The 7500-nt window shown below is 43.9% G+C and overlaps 1 protein-coding gene across 3 annotated transcripts in view; it reads left to right on the top strand.

The window, feature by feature from the left end:
* The window catches only part of atxn1a (ataxin 1a), a 209329-nt gene that overhangs the window by 116897 nt on the left and 84932 nt on the right, over window positions 1-7500 (top strand). Inside the window, exon 1 of one of the 3 annotated variants that reach the window (XM_052472458.1) lies at window positions 5361-5493. The exons of the other annotated variants lie outside the window; for them this stretch is intronic. The gene's annotated coding sequence lies outside the window, so the exon portion shown is untranslated. Of the gene's footprint in view, window positions 1-5360; window positions 5494-7500 lie in introns of those variants that run through there. 3 annotated transcript variants of the gene reach the window in all.

The raw sequence follows: 7500 nt of genomic DNA, 5'->3' as shown, positions 1-7500 counted from the left end.
GAGACACCCTCAAGAGAGTGGAGTCACGGCCAGGGTCTGCCAGGGTCTGAAGCAATAAGGGTTAAGTGCCTTGCTCAAGGGCACACCGACAGACGTTTCACCTTGTCTGCTTGGGGATTTGAACTAGCGACTTTTCGGTTACTGGCCCAATGCGCTAACCGCCAGGTAACAGCACATAACCGATGTAGCGCCTTCTGTCTGCGGTATTAAACACAGCTTTTATTATAACTTCACTAGTAAATGTATTTGAACGGTAAGTATTGAGGTGTTCAAGTTTCAGTTATGTTGTATTTCTCATTATTGCATGGTGGGTTATACTGGATTATAGATGGTTTATAGTGTCTGTTGAGTCTGGAGTACAAAACACACGACCAACATGAAAAATATCTGTGCAGATCAATTGTACCAGAATATTCTCTGCTTGTTTTGGGTTTTAGTCTCAGATGAAGTAGAACACAGAGCTAGCATGGTCTGGTTTCTGGCTTCTCTCCCAGTGGGGGCTGTGTGTGTGTGTGTGTGTGTGTGTGTGTGTGTGTGTGTGTGTGTGTGTGTGTGTGTGTGTGCGTGCGTGCGTGCGTGCGTGCGTGCGTGCGTGCGTGCGTGCGTGCGTGCGTGCGTGCGTGCGTGCGTCGTGCGTGCGTGCGTGCGTGCGTGCGTGTGTGCGTGCGTGCGCGTGCGCGTGCGTGCGTGCGTGCGTGCGTGCGTGCGTGCGTGCGTGCGTGCGTGCGTGCGTGCGCGTGCGTGCGTGCGTGCGTGCGTGCGTGCGTGCGTGCGTGTGTGTGTGTGTGTGTAAGGGCTCTAATGTCCCAACAGTGCTCTGAGGAAGCCTTTGAAGATTTACTGAGATGAAGCCTTCTCTCTCTCTTCTCTCTATCTATCCCTCTTTCTCTCTCAATTCAATTCAAAGGGCTTTATTGGCCTGGGAAACATATGATCACATTGCCAAAGCAAGTGAAACAGATAATAAACAAAAGTGAAATAAACAATAACAAATTTACAGTAAACATTACACTCACATCTTTCAAAGGAATAGACACATTTCAAATGTCATATTATGGCTATATACCGTGTTATAATGATGTGCAAATAGTTCAAGTACAAAATGGAAAATGGGTTGTATTTACAATTATTTTGTGGTTTTGCATTGTACACTGTGGACATTTTTGCAGAATTCTGCATGCAGTGTCTCAATTGGTGAGCGGACCCCAGACCTCGCAAACAATTCAAATCAAATTTTATTGGTCACATACACATGGTTAGCAGATGTTAATGCGAGTGTTGCAAAATGCTTGTGCTTCTAGTTCTGACCGTGCAGTAATATCTAACAAGTAATCTAACAATTTCACAACAACTACCTTACGCACACAAGTGTAAAGGAATAAATAAGAATATGTACATATACATCTATGGATGAGCGATGGCCGTGCAGCATAGGCAAGATGCAGTAGATGGTATAGAGTACACTATATACATATGAGATGAGTAATGTAGGGCATGTAAACATTATGTAAAGTGGCATTGTTTAAAGTGACTAGTGATACATTTATTACATCCCATTTTTAATTATTAAAGTGGCTAGAGATTTGAGTCAGTATGTTGGTAGCAGCCACTCAATGTTAGTGATGGCTGTTTAACAGTCTGATGGCCTTGAGATAGAAGCTGTTTTTCAATCTCACGGTCCCAGCTTTGATACACCTGTACTGATCTCGCCTTCTGGACGATATCGGTGCGCCTTCTTCACCACGCTGTCTGTGTTTGTGGACCATTTCAGTTTGTCTGTGATGTGTGTGCCGAGGAACTTAAAAATGTCCACCTTCTCCACTACCATAAAGGGAAATGGGTTCTATATCTGATTCAAGTATTTGTAGCCAGGTCTTAATTGAGATGTTGACTTTTATGTTCCTTTTGATGGCATAGAAGGCCCTAATTGCCTTGTCTCTTAGATTATTCACAGATTTGTAGAAGTTACCTGTGGTGCTGATGTTTAGGCTGAGTTATATATAATTATTTGGTGTCTAGAGGGAATTTGTATTTGTGGTCCTGGCAACTGGACCTTTTTTGAAATAACATTATTTTTGTCTTACTATGATTTACTGTCAGGGTCCGGGTCTGACAGAGCCTGTGGAGAAGTGGCTGTAGGCCTTCCTTGGTTGGGTACAGAAGCACCAGATCATCAGCAAACAGTGGACATTTGACTTCATATTCTAGTAGGGTGAGGCCGGCTGCTGCAGACAGTTCTAGTGCCCTGTGTTGAAGAGGATGGGGCTCAAGCTGCAACCCTGTCTCACCCCACAGCCCTTTGGAAAGAAATGTGTGTGCTTTTTGCCAATTTTAACTGCACACTTGTTGTTTGTGTTCATAATGGTGTAAGTTTTTCCCACAACACCGCTTTCCATCAATTTGTACAGCAGACTTGAGTCAAAAGCTTTTTTTTTTTTGTCAATTAGGGTGTGCAGGGTGAATACGTGGTCTGTTGTACGGTAATTTGGTAAAAAGCCAATTTGACATTTGCTCAGTACATTGTTTTGACTGAGGAAATGTACAAGTCTGCTGTTAATGATAATGCAGAGGATTTTCCCAAGGTGGCTGTTGACGCATATCCCACAGTAGTTATTGGGGTCAATCTTGTCCTCACTTTTGTGGAGTGATCAGTCCTTGGTTCCAAATATTGGGGAAGATGCCACAGGTGAGGATGATGTTAAAGAGTTTAAGTATAGCCAATTGGAATTTGTTGTCTGTATATTTTATTATTTCACTGAGGATACCATCAACACCACAGGCCTTTTTGGGTTGGAGGGTTTGTATTTTGTCCTGTAATTCATTCAATGCATTTGGAGAATCCAGTAGGTTCTGGTAGTCTTTAATAGCTGATTCTAAGATGTGTATCTGATCAAGTATATGTTTCTGCTGTTTGTTCTTTGTTATTGGGCCAAAAAGATTGGAGAAGTGGTTTATCCATACATCTCTGTTTTGGATAGATAACTCTTCATGTTGTTGTTTGTTTAGTGTGTTTCAATTTTCCCAGAAGTTTATTTTCTATGGGATTCTTCAATTACATTGAGCTGGTTTCTGACTTGCTGTTCCTTCTTTTTTCATAGTGTATTTTTTGTATTGTTTAAGTGAATCACCATAGTGAAGGCGTATAGACTCAGGTTATCTGGTGTCTCTATGTTTTTGGTTGGATAGGTTTCTTTCGTAGGTTTTTGCATTTTTCATCAAACCATTTGTCGTTGTTTTTCATTTTCTTAAGTTGTCCGCTTTAATTTCTATTTTATTTGATAGGTTAGCTGTAAGGTCAAATATACTGTTTACGCTTTCTACTGCCAAGTTTACATCTTTACTATCACAGTGAAATTCTTTATCCGGGAAATTGTCTTAAAGGGATTACATGTATTGTTACCTAATTGTTTTTTGGTAGGTTTCTACACTCATTTCTATCCATCTATAGCATTTCTTGATATTGTGCAGTTCCTTTGGCTTTGATGCCTCATGATTGAGTATTGCTCTGTTCAAGTAGACTGTGATTTTGCTGTGATCTGATAGGGGTGTTACTGGGTTGACTGTGAACGCTCTGAGAGACTCTGGGTTGAGGTTAGTGATAAAGTAATCTACAGTACTACTGCCAAGATATTAGCTATAGGTGTACCTACCATAGGAGTCTCCTCAAAGACTACAATTAACTTTGTACAGACCCAGTGTGCGACAGAGCTGCAGGAGTTCTGACCTGTTTTTGTTGGTTGTTTTGTCATAGTTGTGTGTAGGCGGGGCATATTTGGGAGTGAATGCTGTCATCTCCAGGTACATGTTTGTCCCCCTGTGTGCTAAGACTGTCAGGTTCTTGTCTAGTTCTGGCACAGACTAGTACATGCCCCATGGCCTGGAAATGGTTGATCTCTCCCTCTAGGATGGAGAAGCTGTCATCGTTCAAGTATGGGGTTCTATTGGCGGGATATAGGTATCACAGGCGACAACATTTTTCTTGGTTGAGATAATTTCCTTATTAATTTCTAGCCAGATGTAATGATGTGTACTGAGAGTCAGGAAGCAAGTTCAGGGAGGGAGTGATTTAATCAATAAACTAAACATTGTGACCAGCTCACTGGTCACCATAGCAGCACTCACCCGTAGCACTTGCTCCAGCAGGTATATCTCACTCGTCACCCCCAAAGCCAATTCCTCCTTTGGCCGCCTTTCCTTCCAGTTCTCTGCTGCCAATGACTGGAACGAACTGCAAAAATTACTGAAGCTGGAGACTCATATCTCTCTCACTAGCTTTAAGCACCAGCTGTCAGAGCAGCTCACAGTTCACTGCACCTGTACATAGCCCATCTGTAATATTGCCCATCTTACTACCTCATCCCCATACTGTATTTATTTATTTATATTGCTCCTTTGCACCCCATTCATCTTCTGCACATCTATCACTTCAGTGTTTAATTGGTAAATTGTAATTACTTCGCCACTACGGCCTATTTATTGCCTTACCTCCCTTATCTTACCTCATTTGCACACACCGTATATAGATTTTTTCTACTGTATTATTGACTGTACGTTTATTTATTCCATGTGTAACTCTGTGTTGTTGTATGGGTTGAACAGCTTTGCTTTATTCTTGGCCAGGTCAGAGTTGTAAATGAGAACTTGTTCTCAACTGGCCTACCTGGTTAAATAAAGGTGAAATAAAATATATATATATATAATATATATCTAGGGAAGGAACCAATGGGAGTGACATATATATATATATATCTAGGGAAGGAACCAATGGGAGTGACATATATATCTATATATATAGGGATGGAACAAAAGGGAGTGACATATATATATATATATATATCTAAGGAAGGAACCAATGGGAGTGATATATATATATATATATATATATATATATAGGGAAGGAACCAAGGGGAGTGATATATATATATATCTCATATATATATACAGGGGAAGGAACCAAAGGGAGTGACATATCTATATCTATATATATATATATATATATATATATATATATATATATATATATATATATATATATATCGGAATGGAACAAAAGGGACTGACATATATATATATCTAGGGAAGGAACCACAATGGGAGTGACATCTGGCGATCTGTCTGAGGCATGAGAGCCTGTTGACGGGTGGGGCGCGGGAACCTGACAGATCGGCTAAAGCAGGGGAACCTGACAGATCGGCTGAGGCAGGGGAACCTGACAGATCGGCTGAGGCAGGGGAACCTGACAGATCGGCTGAGGCAGGGGAACCTGACAGATCGGCTGAGGCAGCGGAACCTGACAGATCGGCTGAGGCAGCGGAACCTGACAGATCGGCTGGGGCGCGGGAACCTGACAGATCGGCTGAGGCAGCGGAACCTGACAGATCGGCTGAGGCAGCGGAACCTGACAGATCGGCTGAGGCAGGGGAACCTGTAGCGGCTGCCGGACCCGACGTCATTCCCACCAAAACAAAAAACACTCCCTGATGCTTCCCTTAGGTGAGGTGTTATTCTGTAACGAGTTCACTGAGAGTCAGGAAGCAAGTGATTTAATCAATAAATTAAATATAAAACAAAACAAGAAATACGAACAACGCACAGACCTGAAACAGAAACAATAACGCCTGGGGAAGGAACCAAAGGTAGTGACATATATAGGGAAGGTAATCAGGGAAGTGATGGAGCCAGGTGAGTCTGACGCTGCGCAGGTGAGTGTAACGAGAGGCCAGAGAGAGAGCACACGTGACACCAGACACAAAATGTTCCTGTTTTGCCAAATTTAATAGGGTGGGTTAGGTCTGCTCTATACCAAATAAGTTTACCTCCTGAGTCTCTTCCCTGTTTCACACCTGGTAGTTTGGTGGATGGGACTACCAGCTCTCTGTAACCTGGAGGGCAACCAGTGGGTCCATCTCCTCTATACCATGTTTCTTGTAGGATGACAATGTCTGTATTTCCAATTACTTTGATGAAGTCTGGGTTCCTGCTCTTTAGGCCAAAGGCAGATGATCTCAGACCTTGTATATTCCAGTATGACATTGTGTTCCATAGTGTCTAGTATTGCTTTCGTGTGGTTTAGGCCCGGACCATTCCAGTAGGTGTAAGCAGAGCCTGTTGAGCATCTGATACAAGCCTCTTAGGTCACAGGTTGGGGCTTGGGCGGGTGTAACAGTGGGGTAGTGCTGCTCTGCTCACAGCCTGGGCATATGTGCGGCTGTCAGGTTGAGGCCCTTTGCCTCAGGGACGGGGGGCAGAAGGGGCATAGGTCTGATCTGGGAGCAGCTATATAGGGGGTGGGTTTGTTTGGGTGGGTCTCAGCTGGTTGGGATGTGGCTGTTGATGCTGTGGTCTGGAAGTAGGTCCTCTTGGCGCAAGTACTTTGGGAGGGGGTCTTACAGGTCAGAGATGGTGTTTCTCTGGTCTGGGAGGAGTGTCTGTTGTTCAGTTGCTCCTGTGTGAAGTGCTGGGGCTGTGGTTCAGGTTGACTTCCTTCAGGGTCCTGGCAAAAGTTGGGATTGCTGCCTTGTAGAGGTGGACCTGGTCATAAAGGCTGTTCAAGTCCAGGGTAGAGAGGTGGACCAGGTAGACATTAGGTTTTCTCTCTAATTACTCTCTGTTGTTCTGCTGTGTTTGCCTCGTTGTTGTTTTCTCTCTTTCTGTCTATCTGGTTTAAAGTGCCTGTTACAGGAGTGCATGTCTGCAGCACGGTGAGGTGTGTGTGTGTGTGTGTATGTGTGTGTGTGTGTGTGTGTGTGTGTGTGTGTGTGTGTGTGTGTGTGTGTGTGTGTGTGTGTGTGTGTGTGTGTGTGTGTGTGTGTGTGTGTGTGTGTGTGTGTGTGTGTGCGTGCGTGCGTGCGTGCGTGCGTGCGTGCGTGCGTGCGTGCGTGTGCCTGCCTGCCTGCCTGCCTGCCTGCCTGCCTGCCTGCCTGCTTGAGAGAGAGAGAAGAGAAGAGAAAGGCTCTAAGATGGGTTGTGGGTGTGTCTCTTCCAACCTGCACATCCTATCAGGACAGAAAGCAGATAGAGTTCAAGGTTTCATGTCATAGTCTTGAAGGAACATTTGGACTCTGACACAAACAATTAAACTTTTCCGTTTGTTTTCCCCTTGTGTTCAATGTTTGGGAGAAAACCATGCCATCGCCAAGGAAAGGTGAAGACACAAACTTTCATTCTCTTTCAGAGCAGTATACTGTCAAAACAATGCATTTTGGGGGTTTCTTCCCCTTTGTGTTGGAAAGCTCATAATTTCTTTAATTTGCTACTGTCAAAGAAGCAGTGTTGTCAAGGGAGGGTAAATTGAGCCTATTCACTGTCGAAGAAAGGAGATGACACGGTTTGCCTACCTGTGCTGGCTGACTCAGGATTGGTGGGCATTCCTGTCAGTCAGGCATGTAAAGAGGTAAACAGGAGTTTGGGTCGCTCTTAACCAGTGTGATGAGGTCTCTCTCTCTCTCTCTCTCTCTCTCTCTCTCTCTCTCTCTCTCTCTCTCTCTCTCTCTCTCTCTC

The sequence above is a fragment of the Oncorhynchus keta genome, chromosome 20 (assembly GCF_023373465.1).
Source record: "Oncorhynchus keta strain PuntledgeMale-10-30-2019 chromosome 20, Oket_V2, whole genome shotgun sequence".
Classification (NCBI taxonomy): Eukaryota; Metazoa; Chordata; class Actinopteri; order Salmoniformes; family Salmonidae; genus Oncorhynchus; species Oncorhynchus keta.
Note: the sequence above shows the minus strand (reverse complement) of the source record. Positions and strands in the feature narration are given on the sequence as shown.